Below are 20,103 nucleotides of genomic sequence, written 5' to 3'. Positions count from 1 at the left end.
GCTGCTGCTTATAGAGTAGTGACCCCCAAAAAAGGAATGCTAAGCATGAAATATGATGTAGTGTCATTGCAAAGGCATTAACCATGTTCTAACTCCACATTTGCCGCTTCCTAGTTGGTGTGACTTTGGGCAGTCCACTTAACCTCTATGGCATTTCTTCATCTGTACCAGTGTTTCTCCAAGTGTTTTCCAAGGATCGCCTGCATCTGAATCACCTGGGGTGCTTGTTTAACAGGTTGATTCCTTGGTCCCAGCCCAGACCTACGGAAGCAGAATCTCTGTTGGTTTCCAGATAGCCATAGTTCAGTTGCACAAACCTAGCAATTAAGCCTGTCCTTGCTCATTTCTAAAGTCTGTTTTTCACCTTTCCCACCAAAATGGACATATGATTGGTATTATTTAAACAGTGGGTGAAGGAGATCCTGCTGTGGCTCAGTGGTAATGAACCCGACTAGTATCCATGAAGACACGGGTTTGAACCCTGGCCTTGCCCAGGGGCTAAAAGGTCTGGTGTTGCCATGAGTTGTGGTATAGGTCAGAGATGCAGCTTGGATCTGGCATTGCTGTGGCTGCAGCGTAGGCCAGAAGCTACAGCTCTGATTCAGCCACTAGCCTGGGAAATTCCATATGCCACAGGTGCAGCTCTAAAAAGACAAAAAAAAAAAAAAAAAAGAAAAAGAAAAAAACCCAAAAAAACAAAATGGGTGAAGACCTGTGATCTCCCTGACATGTGTGTGTTTGTATACCTGCTTTTGCAAGAGGATGAGGAAAAAAGGTAAAGGAAGGTGGAATTAGGGAGAAAATACAATACTACTACGATAAAGTAGTTTATTATTAAGGAAATTGATATTTTTACACTAAATAAGCTTTCCTCAACATATATGAAATATCCATGCTATTATTGTCACCCAAGGAAAGTTTGTCACCTTTAATTTAGTGCTTGAAAAATGTGACTGACCTGTCATAAAGATACCTTGAGAAATCATGGCATAAAACCTAGGACTTTTTTCAGGTAGGCATGTGACTATATTATTCTAAGGAGGAACTTTTTATCCCTTGCTCCAAAGAGAGGAGATAGAGCAATAGTGTTTGTTTTTGCATTAACCTAATACAGTTGTATCATCTACATGGACATGTTCACAGAATATAAATCAGTCATTTAGTTCATAGGCTGCATGTCTCCCCTTTCCTTCCAGAGGCAGCATGCCATAACCTAAAGAGCATGGGATTAAGAGGTACATTACATGTACATGGGTTAAAAACCTGAAGTTGACTGACATAGACTTTGTTACCTTAGGCAATATATTTGACCTTTCTGAGCTCTGTTCCCCATTGATGACTGGGGAGAGCAGTATTTATTATCACTCTCCCCTCATATGGGGAGGTTGTTGTGAGAATTAAATGTATCAAAGTGCTTAGAATGCTGCCTGGCACTTGTTACAATCAACATGAACTTCTCATGCCTGACCTATTGCTCTGTGTTTATGAAAGTACCACCTTTGACCAGTAGCAATTAGCCTTTGAACTATTTTCCCAAGATAGTCATTTCTTGGAGCCATTTAGCCTCTTTTATTGGCATATATGATCAGTAGTGGCATTTTCCCACTGTTTGCTCATAGAAATGGAACTGAGTGTCCTATTATGGGGACTCAACTTGCATTACTGTGGTTTGTTTATTCATCCATCCATTCATCTCTTAATTACTCATTTAACTAATGAATGTAAAATCCTAGAAACCTGGTGTGGGATAAGATTATAAGGATTATGACATTCCTACCCTCTTCCAAAGCCAGGCTTTCTTGTCTGTGCAATAGTAGGGCTCTCTGGTCTTCCATGGTCTTTCATCCTTTCCTCAAACATCTTGGGTGCAGGGAACATCCCGTCTCCCCTCTCCCTAGAGGCCAGAATGTCTTCGTGTAGATGGACCATCGTATATATTGAGCCAGATCTGGGAAAGAGCCATTTTTTAGGGTACCACCCACTGGATCTCGTGTTTTCCTTTTGGTGCTGTGAGGAACACTGCAACTGTATACAAACCAATTCAGTTCAAGGGACATCTCATGCCTCTTATGTATTGGGATAACAAATACCAAAATGTACAGTCATTGCTAATTTACAGATGTGACTAAATTATAAGCTAGAATGGAACTAAGGCTTAAGGCAAATACAGTCACAAAGCAGAAATGGTCCTGCCATCCTAAAGCCTGCAGTCTGGTAAGAAACATGCCATGTGTACAGAGATGATTATTTTGAAAGACCAGAGGTGACAAAAATACCAAAAAAGAAGTATGGATAAAGCTATCTGGGAATTTAGAGGAGAGAGAATCCTATCAGGAAAGCTTTATGTAAATGAGTTTCTTGAGTCTCCAGTGTTGAATCCTAGGTGATGTTTTAGGAATGAGGTAATCTGTTAGACTGCATTTACCCCCTTAAGTACTGAATCCTGTTCTAATCACCAAAGGAATGCGTATTTATCAAGAGGAAAATAGGTGAAATTATGAAAGAAAAATTAAGAAAATTTAGAATTCTAAACCATTCAGAGAAAAACCAAAATATTTATTAAAATGAGTATGCTATTTCTTTCCAATCCTTTGTTCTGATTAGTAGTTTACAACTGAGACCCGTATGGTACATACTTTTCTTTGGCATGATTTTTAAATCTCTCTTCGGCATGTTAACAACCATGCCATTAAGTGATCTTTGAAAACATGAGTTTTCCACACAAAGTTCAGTACAGCCTAGTGATGGGGTATTATATAATCCCTAGGCAGTTGAGTTTTATCTTACTCCCTCTCTCTTTTTTTTTTTTTTATAAATAATAGCGAGATAAATATTACCTAGTATGAATCTCTGCCTTCTTCACTGAGACTTTGTAAATCTTGATTAACTCTTGTTTAATGTTCTCTAGAAAGTTTGTGCCAGTTTACGTTCTTAGCACAAGAGAATGAGAATGTTTTGTTATAGTCATGCCAATATTGGTTGGGTGGCTTCCCCCCCCTTTCTTAATGGTGCCACATTGTAACCCTTGACATTATTTTTGTTTGTGAAAGTGGGTATTAGTAAACCTAGAAAAGAGGTGGAAACTTTTCTGGGATTTAGAAACTAAGACTGAACAAAAATAGAGATACATTTAGTCCCATTTAAATATATGTATGGCTTTGAAGTACTTTGTCCCATGCAAAAGTCAAGTATATTTATTTCTTTAGAATCTAAAAGCCTAACAGCTGAACAGTGCAGCACAGGGGTAACAGTGTTACCTCTGAAGTGCCAGCAGCTTGGTTCTAATCCTAGCCCTACCGCATACCAGAGGAGTCAGCTTGGAGTTCCCGTCGTGGCTCAGTGGTTAGTGAATCCGACTAGGAACCATGAGGTTTCAGGTTCGATCCCTGGCCTCGCTCAGTGGGTTAAGGATCTGATGTTGCTGTGAGTTGCGGTGTAGGCCAGCAGCTATAGTTTCAATTAGACCCCTAGCCTGGGAACTTCCATATGCCGTAGGATCGGCCCTAGAAAAGGCAAAAAGACAAAAAAAAAAAAAGACAAAAAAAAAAAAAAGAGTCAACTTGGGCAACATATTCAGTTACTCCAAGCTTCCATGTCCCCGTCTGCATGATGAGAGGCAGGGCAGAAACAGTAAAACCTCAAAAAATTAAGTAGGGTTATTATATAAGATGCCAGGCATGTAAGTACTTGGTAGATACTATTGTGAAATAGGTAACGTGGTGTTTTCCTTGAATGATCGTATTGCCGTGTTGAAACCCAAAGTCCCTGGATTAATCCTCTCTGTTGTAAATCTTCATTATGTTGTGAGAAGAAGGGTCAGCCCAGAAGGAACAGGACCCATCCTGCTTCTGGGATTCCATAAGATAGGTTTTCTTTGGGCTGGGCGGTGCTGCCATGTCAAGGGATCCAGAATGACTCTGAAAACCGAGACACAACTAACTTCTGAGAGCCCCACGTGTCTGTCTTCTCTGATCTAGATGTTTCCATAATCCCTCCGTGCCCTTATGATCTCAGTAATTTTTTTCACAGTGCTTTCAGGCCCAAAGAAATACTTAACAGTTTCACTTACTAAGTGGTTAAATAAACTTAATGAGCTGACAGGTCCTGATAAATGAGTAGCCATTTTAGAAAACAAAGCAAAAACCCATACATCGAAAGGAAGAAAATCATGTTTCATTCTTAACAGCAGTGACTGAGGGCCCCATGTGTGCCTCGTCAGGCCTCATCACAACTTCTCAAAACCTGGACTAAGAGTGGCCTCTGCCATCCCCATTTCCTGTTCCCCACGCTGATTTTTTGGCAGGATTTGATTTTTGTCACAGCAGACAAACTGTAGAGATGTGATGTCACGGAAAGGAATGTCATGCCATCTAATGTTGAAACGGTGAATTACTTCAAGCTCGCTGTTCAGGGGTTTCTGACAGATATTGATACCTATTCTTCTCCCCTCGATGTCTGTCTGTTTTTCTGTCCATCTTATCTGTCTGTCTGCTTCTGTTCTTTTAAATTAACGGGAACCCTCAGGTGCCATGGGGCACAGTTTGGGAACTAGAGCCCCACTATGTTCCTGCTTTCTGGCTGTACTTCAGTTCTGTTTTGTTTTCTTTGGGCTACTTGACTTCTCTTGTTCTCTGGTTCCTGTTTTTAGTCCTGTTCTTGGTTCTCGCTGTCTAGTTTCCCTCCCCTTTGCCCCGAGCCATTCTCTGCTTGGTCTCCATCCAGCCGCAGCCATCTCTGGAGCCACTGCCCCAGTTCTGCCGCCCCAGAGGTCCTGGTGTGGTTTGGTAGCTGGCTCTGGATCAGTCACCATCCTCGAAATCTTGTCAGACTTCTGCCATTCGAAACTCCCGGGAGCTTCATTTCCTCTGCAGGCTGCCCACTGGTATCCCCGGGAGGTACTGTTATCTTTAGATCCGTCTGCAGAGGTGTCCCTGCCACAGGGGTGGGCACACTCTCCACACCATGCCTCTCAGTTCACCAGAGCCGCTCTTTGCCTTAGAGCAACAAGGACCTGTCTGGTCCACGTCTCTCTCACTGTCCCTGCCCTCTGCATGTCGATCCAGAAAATGCGTTCGAAGCCATTGCGTTACTTGTGGTCTCTGGATTAGCCTGCTTGCTTTTGTATCCTAGGTTTACCACTTATTGCTTAATTTCCTGAAACGTCAGATTCCTCATCTGTAAAATGAAGATAATAATGGACCTGACTTTGTATAAAAAATAAGAAAATGAACTGAAGTAATAAAATAAAATCTGGTGCCTTTTAACACAATGCCTGACATTAGTAAGTGTTATTAAAGCAGTTAATAAATATTAACCATTACTATTTTATTTTCCTGGCAGCAGCCATAAAATTTACTTGCAAGTATTTTGATTTTTGTTAGGAATAAAGTTACAAACCACTCATTTTTAAAGTTTAGTTATCTGTCTTTTTGCCAATTTCTGAGCAAGAACATGGATATTAAAATGAGAAAATAAAACCACTTTACATTCCTATAACATTTGGTTTATGTAATTAAAGTATCTTAACAGACATAATCTCAAGATTTTCCTGACATAATTGGCATATACTTTATGACCTTTTGCCCATTTTAGAGATGATAAAACTGAGGCTTGAGAAATTATGTGTATTGCTAAAGGTTTGCTGGAACCAACACCCCAACTCCAGATTTGTACTTTCAATGCCGGGACTCCTTACTTAATCTCTTACTACCTTTAATATTTAAAACCTTAAAAATGAGTGAGGAAGGAAGAAAAGGAAAAGGAAAGATGATTGTTATCTTCTTTGATTTTTTTCCCCTAAGCAATGAAAATTTGCTGTTTCTGCTGTGTCTAGAAGATTACGTTACAATAGTTTTATTAATTTAGTGTATAAGAAGCAATAACAGCTTGAAAAAATACTGCCGATGTTTTGTTAGAAATAATTCTGAAAGAGAAAGTACCTTGTGGCCTTGGTTAAACTACGTGTCCAAAACGTTGTATTTATCGCTCAAAAGATATAAATGTTTTTTAAGCTCAATCTCCAATTGACAAAAAAGTGCTTCAGAAAGAGAAATGTTCTCTTCCCCCATTCTGCTTTTTTCTAAACGTTCACATGACTAACCCTTTCACCCATGTCAGAGCCATCACTGCCTAACCACTTTCTGGGCACAGTGGCATGGAAATACATCATCAGTGTATAATTTTGCACACAGCAGAGAGAACATGCTATTATGGAACTGAGGCTCAGCTGAATAGCCTGGCCTTGGACTATGTTTTGGTCTCAGTGTAAAAATGGAAAAATGAAACCCTGGCTTCTCTCTTCAAGTCTGTAGGGAGTTTGCTGGTCTTCTACTTGTTATGTGGTTGTCATGCCCAAATAGATGGTGAGGGGGCGGAGTTCCCCTCATGGTTTAGTGGTTAAAGAACCTGACCTAGTATCCATGAAGATGCGGGTTTGATCCCTGGCCTCCTCGTTCAGTGGGTTAGTGATCCAGCGTTGCTGTGAGCTGTGGTGTAGGTTGCAGACATGGCTTGGATCCCACATTGCTGTGGCTGTGGTGTAGACTGGCAGCTACAGCTCTGATCCAGCCCCTAGCCTGGGAACCTCCATATGCCGCAGGTGCGGCCCTAAAATGGCAAAATGCAAAATAATGATGATGATGATGATAATAATAGGAGTTCCTGTTGTGGTGCAGTGGAAATGCATCTGACTAGGAACCATGAGGTTGCAGGTTCGATCCCTGACCTTGATCAGTGGGTTAAGGATCCGGTGTTGCTGTGAACTGTGGTGTAGGTCACAGACACAGCTCAGATCTGGTGTTGCTGTGGCTGTGGTATAGGCCGACAGCTGTAGCTCTGATTAGACCCCTAGCCAGGGAACCTCCGCATGCTGTGGATGCGGCCCTAAAGAGTCAAAAGACAAAAGAAAGAAGGTGAGGGGGGAATAGATGGTCTTGTAGCTTTGAGGTTGAAGGTCAAAGGCATTGACTTCCACGTACTGAGTTACTGTACGGATGTTAAGATGTAGCCTAGTTCTCTCTTGCGTTATTAGAAAATTGTAGAAGTCACAGGCTAGCAAATTAAGCATTTCCTGGCCTACCAGAGGCAAGTCTCTTTGGGCAAGCAAGCACTTAACTCCCACAGTGACTCAGCACGGTGGTCCTCTAGTCAAGCATCATGGGTGTGGTGGCAGCAGCTTTAAGTATCTGGAGAATTTAACAAGAGAGCTTGGCTAGGTATGATGTGAGTAGTTAAGAGTCTGATGTCAGTCTTATCTCAATAAAGAGGTGTAAAAAAAAATAGGTGTTCCTGTTGTGGTGTAGCAGAAACACATCCGACTAGTATCCATGAGGATGCAGGTTCAATTCTGGCCTCGCTCAGTGGGTTAAGGATCCTGTGTTGCCACAAAATGTGGTGTAGATCACAGCTGGAGCTCAGATTTGGCAGTGCTGTGGCTGTGGTGTAGGCCGGCAGCTGTAGCCCCGATTTGACCCCTAGCCTCCAAACTTCCATATGCTGTACCGGCAGCCCTAGAGAAAAAAAAAGTAGATCCTATGTATATAGAAACGCGAAAAAAAAAACTTCCATTTTTTTCTGTTAATACAAGGCAATGCTCATGCAAACTGACTATCTTTAGACGTTGCCTTAATGTTCTGTGCTGTGTAACCACTTGGTGGTAAAACACTCATTTACTCTCCCATAGGTCCTGTAGGTCAGAATTCCTTATTGAGTTCTCTGTTCAGGATCTCACCAGGCTGAAATCAGTGAGTTGACTGGGCTCCTTTCTCATCTGGAGGCCAGACCAGGGGACTGCCTGCTTGCAGGATCCTTCTAGTAGTTGGCAAAATTCATTTTCTTGTGATCGTGAAATCATGGTAGCTTGCTTGTTCAGAGTCAGTAATGGAGAGAGAAAGTCTACATAGCTTCTCTGACCTCTAGCTTCTTTTTGGAAGAGCTTATTACCTGATTAGGTCCTACTGCCTCTGGATAATTTCCATTTTGATCCATTTAATTACATAAATAATTATATTTATTTAATTACATATACAGAATCTCTTCACCTTTGCCGTATAACCAAACCATCAAGGGAATGCTGCATAACCATTTCTGTGTTCTGTTAGAAGAAGTTACAGGTTTTTCCCACACATGGTGGGGTAGGGGGGGGAACTATTCAAGGCTGTGACTCATTGGGGGAGGTCACCATAGAGTGTGTCCACCATATATGTGCCATATTTGTTTTTTATAGATCATGGTTTAAAATTTTTTCGTTGAAGTATGGTTGATTTACAATGTTGTGTTAATTTCTGCTTTACAGCAAAGTAATTATTATATGTATATATTCTTTTTTCATATTCTTTTCCATTATGGTTTATCAAAGAATATTGACTATATTTCCCTGTGCTATATAGTAGGACCTTGTTGTTTATCTATTCTGTGTATAATAGTTTGTATCTGCTAATTCCAAACTCCCAGTGTTTCCCTCCCTCCTGGCAACCAGAAAAGTGTTCTCTAGGTCTGTGAGTCTGTTTCTGTTTTGTAGATTTGTTCATTTGTGTCATATTTTGATTCTACATATAAGTGATATCATGTGGTATTTGTCTTTCTCTTTTGCTTAATGTGATAATCTCTAGGTCCATCCATGTTGCTGCATGTGACATTATTTCATTTTTTATGACTGAGTAATACTCCATTGTATGTATAGACCACAGCTTCTTAATCCAATCATCTGTCGATGAACATTTAGGTTGTTTCCATGTCTTGGCTACTGTAAATAGTGCTACTGTGAATGTAGGGGTGCTTGTATCTTTTTGAACTATAGTTTCATCTGGGAATATGCCCAGGACAGGGATTGCTGGATCATGTCATGTGCCACATGTTTTAATATGAGCTCAACTGCAAGAAAAAAATTGGCTTTGAAAAGCACCATTTTAAAAGGAATCAACGTTATTAGATGGACAACTAAAGGGTGGGAAATTCTGTATTTAAATCTACATTAAAAAATATTTACACCACAAATATTTGTCTTTCCTTAAAGAATGCATCATTTAACACATCTTGAATTCTTCTTTTCCATTAGCTGCTAAGTTGTTACTCTGTCCTGTTTCTCCTGTCTCTTGCCTCATCATCCATCTACTGTTTTGGAAATGTCACATCTTCAGCCTGACATTTCCCTTTGTCTCTTCACTTCAAGGATAGCCGAAGTCTTGTATCCCTGACTACTCTCTTCCTGAGCACAGTGGCTTGGAAACACATAACCATGTTGGAATAGTGACCCTGCAGATAAGCCAGCAACTGTGTTGGGGTCACTTGTAATCTGTCTGCTGAGTGGCCGGTAACCTCAGACTGGACCTCACTGTTAAAATAGAAATGAAAACCTATTTTCTCCTTTTTGGTTTGTGGGAGACATGCTGATTCCATGCATATTGGGTGATTTTTATGACATAAACAGCCTCATAGGCTTGTGCAGAGTATCTGTCTATGTTTGTTTATATCTCACCTTGAATTTAAAAAGAAGGATTTAAGGCAGCTTAAAAAGATGGATACAGTTCAGAGGACAAAGTTGAATTAAAAATAAGCAAGAAAAAGGAGGGAAAGGGAAAAATAAATGTAAGAAAGTGACATGGGGCCAGGCAAGGATATACTTTCTTGTGCTTAAAGCAGACATAAACCCAGTTGGACCCATGACTTGCTGGCTGTAAGGTAGAATCAGGAGCAATAGCACTTTTGGCTGCTGAGTCCAGAGAGACACTGCTCTCATGGGTCGTCATCTTTGATGGACACATGGGCCATGGTGTGATGGACTGGACAGCCCACCACGTTCAGCAGGGGCAGTGCCGCAGCCCATAGGGCTGTTTTGTTGTTGTTGTTATTTGTTTTTTTTTTTAACCAGCATTCCTTCCTGAAGGCCAGTAGTCTGCTGCCAGAATGCAGCTCAGGGAAAGCACCTCTGTGGGGCTTGACTCTCTAGTATGTTGGTTAATTCAGTCTAGAGTGAAGTTCATTAGAGTATTTCCTAGACTGTTTAAAACCTGTTATCCTGTACCTTGAACATTTAAGAAAATTGAAATTTTTTCCCCATACCTTGATTGATTGATTTTTAATTTTTATTTATTTATTTATTTTTTGTCTTTTTAGGGCTGTACCACCCACGGCATATGGAGATTCCCAGGCTAGGGATCGAATCAGAGCTGTGGCCACCACAGCCACAGCAACCCAGAATCTGAGCTTCATCTGTGAACTACACCACAGGTCATGGCAATGCTGGATCCCTAACCCACTGATCGAGGCCAGGGATCGAACCTGTGTCCTCATAGATACTAGTCAGATTCGCTTCTGCTGAGCCATGACAGGAACTCCGGATTATGTTTTGAAAATAAGCTTTTTAATCTTCCAACTATAAAGTTGTTAATAGCATTAAAGCGAATATGCCTAGCACTCAGAATGCTGCTATAATCTTTCTTGCAACAGCTCTTAAGATTCTTTATTTTACCTTAATTAGAAGAATAAATTATGCAGTGAGCCATGCATATTGTATTATATAGTTCTTTTTGCAAGGTTTCATTTTTCAGATTATATTACCTGATAGCATCTGAACCACTGTTATGTTAACATTTCGAGTAAGTATAGAATATTTGAAGTCAGTGGAGATTGTTTTTTTTTTTTCTTGGCAGGGGTGGGAGGTGAGGGTGGTAACTGACATTCTCTAGAGAAAACCTGAGGGGCTCAAGCAGATACCTGTCTTGTTGGAAGACTGTACCACCTCAAGTGCAAGGCAGGAGGAGGAGAACCGTAGCCGTGGCCAAGTCCTGGAGAGTGAAGCATCCACACCTCTTGGCCCCCAGTCACAAGGGCTGCATGTGCTGTCTATTTACTCTTCACTGATTTATGCTGATTAGCAAAGTAAATCAATCCAGTATCAGTGCTTTATAAAGGACTCAAACTTTTAAATAAGAATAGAAATCCATCCTACATCTGACCACCATCGTTTGGACACCTTTCCATCCAGTGTGTTTTTCCCTGTTGCAGTGTAGTCTTGGGGCTTGGAACCATGGCTTCTTCAGGGATTAGGATCTGGACTCTGATTCTAGCGCCACCATTTTTCCCCCTTTTTTGGGGGGTGGTAGGCAGATGGTGCACCTGCAGCATGTGGAAGTTCCTGGGCTAGGGGTCAAATTGAAGCTGTAGCTGCTGGCCTACGCCACAGCCGCTGCAACGCAGGATCTGAGCCATGTCTGCAGCCTGCACCACAGCTCATGGCACTGCCGGATCCTTAACCCACTGATCGAGGCCAGGGACTGAACCTGTGTCCCCAAGGATACTAGTCAGATTTGTTTCTGCTGAGCCACAACAGGAACTCTCTCAGCTCTATCTACCATTTCTTAGCTGGGTTGCCCAGAAAAGCTTCGTGAGCTCTCTGAACCTCAACTTCCTCATTTGTAAGACAGAGCCGGTGGGAGTGTCATCTCCTGAGGTTATTGAGAGAACTGCTGAGAAAGTACACGTGCTAAGCTTAGCATGGTCCAGGGCATATGGTGGCTGCCTTCAGTAGCTATTGCGTGTGTGTGTACATGCATATAAGCAGAACAGTCACGTTATAAAATTCATGTCATGCTTGATACTGCTTCCTTTACCTGTAATATTTAAAGGCTGCCTAGTATTTTCACCATAGGGTTTACTTCATTCTATGCCTAACCTGTTTGCTTTAATTTGGTCATTCATGTTGTTTCCATGGTTTGATAATTGATCATTTATTAAATTATTTTGATGACAGAGACCTGGACGTAAACAGGAAGAGGAAGGCAAACTTGTTCAATCTCTCTTCTTAGGGAAGGTGGTTACATCCTCCCTGATAATAAGTATAGAAAAATAAGCAAAAAGCTACATCTAAAGACGTTAAACTCTTCGTATCCTTTTCTGTCTTTGTACTCCTAAGAATTTATTCCGAGGAAAAAATGTGTACAAAGAAATGTGGGTGTGTGGTTAGACGTATATGTGTGCATGTACATATATTGACACATAGATGCCATTCACAGGTTGGATCTCAGAAGGAATTATAAATTTTGTTACATATTTCATTTTCACGGGTTCTACATTGTATAAAACTCTCATGATCACAAAATAACACTTAAACATTTTTAATGACAGAAGTTAAGAAAAATGATAAAATCCTAAACACAGTAGTTTAAGAGTACAGTTCTATAGACTTTAAAAACCATCTAGGAGTTCCCGTCATGACTCAGTGGTTAAAGAACCTGACTAGTATCCATGAGGACGTGGGTTTGATCCCTGGCCTTGCTTAGTGGGTTAAGGATCCAGCATTGCCGTGAGCTGTGGCATAGGTCTCAGACGCAGCTTGGATCCTGCGTTGCTGTGACTGTGGTGTAGGCCAGCAGCCACAGCTCTGATTGGACCCCTAGCCTGGGAACCTCCATATGCCATGGGTGTGGCTCTAGAAAGACAAAAAAGGCAGACAAAACAAAACAAAAAAACCCATCTAACCTCTCCTTGAGGATGAAGTCTGCATCTTAAACATATGTCCCATGTACTGCACATTGATGTAGTAGGCACAAAAGGTGCCCTCATCATCATTATCATCATCCCTGAATTCAGACTTGTGTTTTTAACTTGTGAAATCTGTTTCACCCAAGTTCCTATGCCAGCCAGGTGGCCAGAACTAAGAACAGATTCCATTCTCAAGGATTAGCAATGGGCTTTGCTGAAGAGGTAAAATATCCCTTCTTAAGGAGAAATGAAACACAGAAGTAGGCTCTCAGCAAGCAGAATGAAGCAAGCTTCATGAGTCATTAGTGAGGAAAGAAGTGGAAAGAGAGAGAGGACTCTTGTATTTGTGCTATGTGTAGGCATCTTCCATGTAAGCATCTGGGAATATCCAGATAAGCCTCTGGGAGACTTACATGATACAGTCTGGGGAGGAAGAAAACCATGAGTTATTCTCTCAACCAGGATTGCTAGATGTTTGGTAGAAACATGTCTACTAAACAGATTTGTATACTCAGTGATAAAACAGTTTAAAAGTTAGGGAGGCAGCTACATAAGAAGACAAAGGGGAGTTTGTTTAGAATCCAGTGGGAGTTCTGTATGTTCTTGGGTGTGGAGCTTGCTTTACCCTGGGGAGAGGCAACTTTTGAGATGATAGCATCCTTTGTGGGCAGGAACCAAGGGAAGAAAGCAACGGAAAATGTCTTTTTGTTCCTCATCTCCTGTCAGAGATAAAGGGCAAGGGTACTTGTCAAGCTTGGACATGTCCTGTTAATGCAATCTAGAAACAACCGGCCTCCCTGGGCAGGAGTGTAACAGGTACCCAACTGAACTCTGTAGCCATTCTGTCCACTTTCAGCATCTCACCATTCCTCTCCATCCTGCAAAATAGTCACTTTGATCAGCAATTCAAATGGGTCATCCCCAGTGCCTATGAAGGAAAGCTGAAATCTCTTACCCTAATATTCTCATTCTCCCCAAATCATCTTGCAGCCCGCTCTTCAGACTTATTTCCCATAATTCCCGCTCACTTACTGTGTTCCATCCAAAATGGGCTGTTGTTTCTTGGGTGTATCATGCACTTACCTAACTGGTCTAATCTCGTTATTATGTGGGTTTATAATGTCTAAAGCTAAAAATGGACATACTTAAAATGTATATAAAACACCTTTCATCAATACTTTTGTAAAACTGACTTAAAGACGTTTAGAATCAAAGGTGTGTGTCTGCCTGTGTGTATGTAATAACACGTTGGTGCTAATTTTCATTTCAGGAAGATGAACCTTTCTGATTTGGCTCTAGGACTGACTTGTAATAGTGGCAAATACTACTTTTGCAAACCTGTACCTCATGTAATGGCTGCTCTAAAAGTCTGACTTTCCATGCAGCATGGTCTGGTAGAAAATTGCCTTGGAATGGGATAGTTCAACACTTTTTTCCCATAAATGTAGGTAAGTAGGTAGGGAGATAGATATATAGATAGATGGTACCTCTTACAGGCCAGATGAATTTCTGGATCTGGGAATACGTTGGAATATCTGGATTTGAACACACACATCAATTTGAACGGTGGTTTGCCACATTGATTACATTTGACTCTAGGTTCCTCATTGGAAATGAGACCCTTGATTCTTCTTAAAACACTGTGTGGAAGAGTAAATGCAGAAGGTTCTGCCATGGAGTCCTTGTTCCTGAGCCAGACCTTCTTGTGGCTGGAAATCGGACCTTCCCAAGTTTGACCAGTTGCTCAGTCCAGTTGAGGCCAGCCCTTGCACTAATTAGGGCAATCCCCAAAGAGGCAAGATTAGCAAGCGCCCTGTGAACTAAAAGGGGCCAGTCTCATCTGGAGGTTTGAAGAAGGAAGGACAGGGTCCTGGTGACATTTAGAGTGGAATTTCTAGCCCTTCCCTCTGGGCACGGTTCCTGAGTAATGCAGAACCTGTGATGTTGAGACACTGTCTTCAGCAAGCAGCATAGGGCTATATCATAATTATTCAAATTTAGACATGGCTAGTTTCTGTAGCTGATGAAAGCCTGAGCATCCAAACACTAGCTCCATTAATACAATTTCAGTGCTGTCTGAATGATGAATTCTGAAAGTGGGTTTTATTATGAACAGAGAGGCTCGCTTAATCTTGCCTCTTCTCTCTTTGCTTTTAGAAGTAGAAACAATTAAATGAGAACTCTGTAGTCCACAAACGGGCCTTTGACCTCTATTGATTCCCTTTCTCTCTCTCTCTCTTTTTTTTTTTTCTTTTTTGTAAACTGTTATTAAAACACAAGCGTTTTCCTTTTTTGAGGTTTTATTTATTTTTATTATTATTAGTTGGTTTTCGTTTGTTTGTTTTTTGCTTTTTATGGCCACACCTGTGGCATATGGAGGTTCCCAGGCTGGGGGTGGGATTGAAGCCGCAGCTGCCAGCCTGCACCACAGCCACAGCAATGCCAGATCCAAGCCAAGTCTGCGACCTACACTAAGCTCATGGGAACCCCAGATCCTTAACCCACTGAGTGAGGCCAGAGATCGAACCCGTGTCCTCATGGATCCTAGCCGGGTTCTTAACCTGCTGAGCCACAGTGGGAACTCCTCAAAGTTTTATATTTCATCTCTGAGTCTGGGATCAGGCATTTGCATCTGCAAAGAGGTCAGAATGGCTTCTGAGGGTGGTGGATTTTGGCAGTGTCCAAGTTTCCAAGTGCCAGGGTTCTGTGACATGAATTTCTGCTCATCTTCGTGGGGGCAGAACATCACCGTGAAGAGGCCTGGCTTCATGGGTGGTCAGGAGTGGGTGTGTTTGGAAAGAAGCGGTGTTTTTTGTTCCATTTTCTGTTATTCAGTTTTGAAGCCCGTGATTTAGCGGTTTTGCTTCGGCATCGCTTTTGTGCTCCCCTCTCTCCCTCCCCCGTCCCTGGTGACCCACATGGCTTTGCATCTGTCTGTCCACTTCCTCTCTCACTCTGGGTTTTCTGCCTCTGAGGTTTTCTTTAGACTGAGAGAGTGTCTCCCTGGCCTTTCTGCTTTCTTGCTGGCCCTTACTTGTTATTATATATAAGATACACACACACACACACACACACACACACACACACACGCACACACACTTTTTGTGTATTATTAAGTGTTTAATTCCAATCTCAACTGAGAAAGAGACGGTACCAGGAATATGGGGAAGGTGTGAAAAGGAGTCCGGATCATGCAGCTCTGTACCACTCTGGTGTCTAGTCCGTGGTTCTCTTGTCCTTTCTGAATTGGAAACGCAAAATTCCATAGAACTTTTCCTAAGCATAGAGCACACCACCTATCCTCAAGGGATTCTGGGCATGCCTGTCCTTGCCTTCAGCCAGGGTCTTCCCGCCACCCTCAGGAGCCACTTCTGAATTGATCAGGCTTTCTGGGAAGTTGTGCCCACCTTTGGGAGTTTCTGGTCCACAGAGGAAAAGGCACTGCTTCACCGTATCTACTTAACCCTACCACCTGATGAGTTTCTTTCTCAGAAACTAGAATGTTCTATTACCTGTGTTTATCCTCTTAGGTTATTATTTTTAAAAATATTTCCTTCTGGGTTTCCTTCAAAGATATTATGTGGTAAGGCATTCATTTATATGGGAGTTTCCTAGTTTTAGATGTTAATAATTAAACTATTATATTTAAGGTATTTCATTAGAAAATTTAATGGTAAAAATACCCTTCTGAGTAATAACTTACAAATATTTTATTAAGTATTAATAAATCATTGTAAAATTTTTTAAAATAACAAAAATATTTTACAGTATCTAAGTATTCCTAAATATTTAAATTAAAATATTTAAATGTAATAGTACTTTAATTTCTAGTTAAAATGGAAAATGTTCTTAAAATAAGCTTAAGGGAAGACAGGAAAATAAGAAAAACAGACTGATTAGTTATTTCCTAAGAACAAATAAACAAGGTGCAATATTTAGACTGGAAAAGAGCTTAGCCCTTATCTACTATAACTTTTTAACAAATCCATTCTGAAATAAGAGGTTTGGTGCCTGTGTGGTGTGTGTTTTCAGATGTCTTTTATTTATTTATTTATTTATTTTGTCTTTTGCTAGGGCTACACCAACAGCATATGGAGGTTCCCAGGGTAGGGGTCCAATCAGAGCTGTAGCCGCCGGTCTACACCAGAGCCATAGCAATGCCAGATCCGAGCTGAGTCTGCAACACCACAGCTCACGACAACACTGGATCCTTAACCCACTGATCGAGGCCAGGGATCGAACCCTCAACCTCATGGTTCCCAGTTGGATTCGTTAACCACTGAGCCACGACGGGAATTCCTAAGATGTCTTTTTGGGGGTATGAAAATTTTAGAGTGATTAAATTGATATAAATCAGAAACCTCAAATATACTCTTTTGCCATCCTTCTATCCTCTGTGATTCTTGTGTCGTCTTCTTTTTTTTTTGGCTGAGTCAGAGTTGTGTGTATATTCCCAGGCAGGGATCAAACCTGCACCACAACAGTAACAACGCCAGACCCTTAACCCACTGAGCTGCAAGGGAAGTCCGGTTCTTACGTCTCATTCTGCTTTAATCTCTAGTTGTTATTAATGATGTTTATTTTCTTCCATTGTAAGGTAATATATGATCAATACAGATAAACTGGGAAATACTGAAAAGGAAAGGAAATAGTCACTTATATAGACCTGTCATACAGAGTACATATCCTTAATCCGAGAGGATCTTCCTCTTGTCCTGACATGTAATGACAGGAGAAAATGTTGAATTAATGGATCAGATGTTTCCTACAAACCCTTAGAGATGTTGCTTTACTGAACCTGGTTTAGAAGAGTTTGAGGTCAGTCTGATTATTCTCCCTTTTGCAGATAATCTGTTTATTTCCACGTAGGTAGGTGTGTGGTTCTTTTCATTGCCGTTATACTTCTGTCTCTGCTCTCTCTTCCACCAAGGAGCTGTTCATTGGAAGCCTGGAACCTTTTACCCCACAATGCCAAGGGGATCAGATCATTCTAGGTTGTCCTCCACCCATGTCTATTAGCCCAAGTTTCTCTCAACCTCCCCCTCGATGGTTCCATGATGATATTTGCTGGTAGAACATTATCAAGAACATTGATTATCTGTGATATCATTGCCATAAAATTCTTAAATAAGATGGAATCTCTTCTTAGATGGTGTTATTCTTTTCTCATATGAGTGTCTCTTTGTGAAAGTGATATGATGAATGCATTTTTAATATTTTTAAACGCATGTTAGCTATGGTGATTCGCTATCTACCTTGTAATAATAGAAACTGTACAGATAGTCGTAGAAGTTCTTTTATTCCTAATTTTAAGGTTTTTTTAAGTTACAAAATTAAAATATTATTCCAAATTCATTTGGTGTCAGTAAAGGATTACTTCATATCATAATTTTCAGAAACTTCCTTTATCCATAAGTTGGCCCCTTAAAGTTTATCTCTCAAGAAACTTTGGACTTACTTGTATTTCATATGCTATATCCATTATATTTTATATTTTCTAAATATGTTCGTTTGTATTTTTTACATAGAAATCATTTTGATTTGAAAAAATCTTTTCCTAGAGGAGGCCTAGAAGAAAAACAGGCCTTGTTAGCTGTTTTTAAAGTACTTTGATAACTGGCTCTCAACTCTTATGGTTGTGAGGGTCAAATCCAAGGAAAATACTTAAATATGAAAAAAAATTCTACCACAGAATGATTGGAATGTATGCTTTTATTAGATCATTTTTTGAGGTGACTCTTTGGCATCCACTAGTTGGTTTTAAAAAAGGGAAGATAAGCATGTGTTTCTTGTACAGGCTAAAATCGTAGAGGTGCTTTTTTATGTGGAGGTTCCCAGGCTAGGGGTCGAATTGGAGATGTAGCTGCCGGCCGACACCACAGCTCATAGCAACACTGGACCCTTAGACTATAGAGGTGCTATTTTTAATGATTACATGTCTTTACTCAATTTTCTCTCTCTCTCTCAAAAAAAAAAAAAAAAAAAAAAAAAGGCTTGAAATAAGGTTTTTTAAAATCACCAGTGTTGCAGTCATATGAATGAAGTATCCTATTCTACGGAACATGTTACACCAAGTGTGAGAGGAGGTTGCCATGATCCTAACATAGGAGACAGAGGGCTAGTCATGTGGCAGATGTTCTCAGAGCCCCAAACAGGACCCCAGGAGAATTTTGGCTTCCGAGGTAACCTCTCTAAGAACTTGTTTTGTTATGTCATAGCGCTTACTGATCTGACCTCTCAAAATGCTTCATTTTGTTTCCAAAATTATGTCTACCTCGGACAAGAAAGTTTACTATATGCCAAGCACTTGGTGTCTGTAACTTCATTTGCTTCTTAGAGCAATCCTGTAGAGTTTGTGAATCTTTTTTAACCAGTGATTCAACCGAGGCTCAGGATGTTAAACTAGGACACTCAGCCAGCAAGTACACAGATCAGGATGTTTTCTAATCCAGATACACCTGAGAGCTAAGCCCAGTCTCTTAACCACAAAGCTAGACAGCCTTGTTGAATGAGTCTATCTGATTGTCTTGAGGAACAGTAATTCACTCTGGGTCACAGAACCTAAGAGATTGAAAAAAGTTTATATTCTTTTGAATCTTTCCACCTTACCGATAAGAAAATGGAATGCTTTTAATCTTTATGATAAAATTAAGGTGTTTATACTTACCTATAAAACATGGTGAAGGCAGATTTTTTTGGCCATGCCCATGGCGTGGGAAGTTCCTGGGCCAGGGATCAAACCTGCCCACAGCAGTGCCAACACCAGATCCTTAACCGGCTGAACTACCAGTGAACGCCACTGAAAGTGTATTTTTGTATCAAATGTATTTCTTTGTCTAATGTAACAAACTGTCCATGTAGGATGCAGCATTTCCCAAAGGCAGATTGTTTTTGGACCACTGATGCAGACTTGGAATAGGGTAGCATGGCCAGCTGAGGGAGACATGAAAGCATGCTGAGTTGGTGTACTCTGATGGGTATCAGCCAGTTTTCCCATAATCCCTTTGGTTTCAGAGATTTGATACCACTTGATCTAAGAAGAATGCCGAGTGTCCAGCAGTAAAGAGATGAGTCTGCCTTGCTTACTTACTTTTCCTGCCAGTGGTGGGAAAGGAATGAATAATTCTTCTAAGTGGAAATGGTCTATGCCCCAATGGGAAGAAAATTACATATGAAATCTCTTCTTCCTCTTACTTCTTCTCTCTACTTTGTAGATACAAATAAAATAGCTTTTTCGCTGGTAGATTTTCTCACAGTTCTCAGAGCACTTTTAGAGACATCTGAATCATAAGGAATAACACAGGGTGGGTGATAAGATTGAAGATCCATAATTCATAGAATAATCAAATTTTAGCCCTGAAAATGCCGCAGATGGTCTTCTATACCTATTTCTCCAGCCACTTCTGTTTCAGTGTAGAAACTGAGGCCCAGTATGTTCTGGTGATCTCCATTCCCAGGTACATTCAGATCATACTCTAGTCTAGAGCCATTCCAGAGTGAGGTCGCCCCCAGTCCAGGGCTTTTCCTTAAATGACTTTATGCTTTTGTATACCTTTAGACATTTTATATACAGATCCCATGTAGATATTCAGGATTGCTTTTAGGATTGCATCTTGATTTACA

At 40.8% G+C, this 20,103-nt stretch overlaps 1 protein-coding gene and 1 long non-coding RNA gene across 2 annotated transcripts in view; both read left to right on the top strand.

Moving 5' to 3' along the window:
* The window catches only part of LPAR1 (lysophosphatidic acid receptor 1), a gene marked incomplete at its 5' end in the record, with an annotated part of 96,128 nt that overhangs the window by 48,422 nt on the left and 27,603 nt on the right, over window positions 1–20,103 (top strand).
* LOC146407146 (uncharacterized) lies at window positions 3,902–6,887 on the top strand. The gene is made up of 2 exons (XR_014825712.1): window positions 3,902–6,496; window positions 6,773–6,887. It is a non-coding gene; the product is annotated as an uncharacterized LOC146407146 (long non-coding RNA).

This window comes from Sus scrofa, chromosome 1, assembly GCF_054392235.1.
Source record: "Sus scrofa isolate SSC_HxYL_T2T_F1_AM1 chromosome 1, Sscrofa_HxYL_maternal_Yorkshire_Landrace_v2.0, whole genome shotgun sequence".
Taxonomy (NCBI): Eukaryota; Metazoa; Chordata; class Mammalia; order Artiodactyla; family Suidae; genus Sus; species Sus scrofa.
Note: the sequence above shows the minus strand (reverse complement) of the source record. Positions and strands in the feature narration are given on the sequence as shown.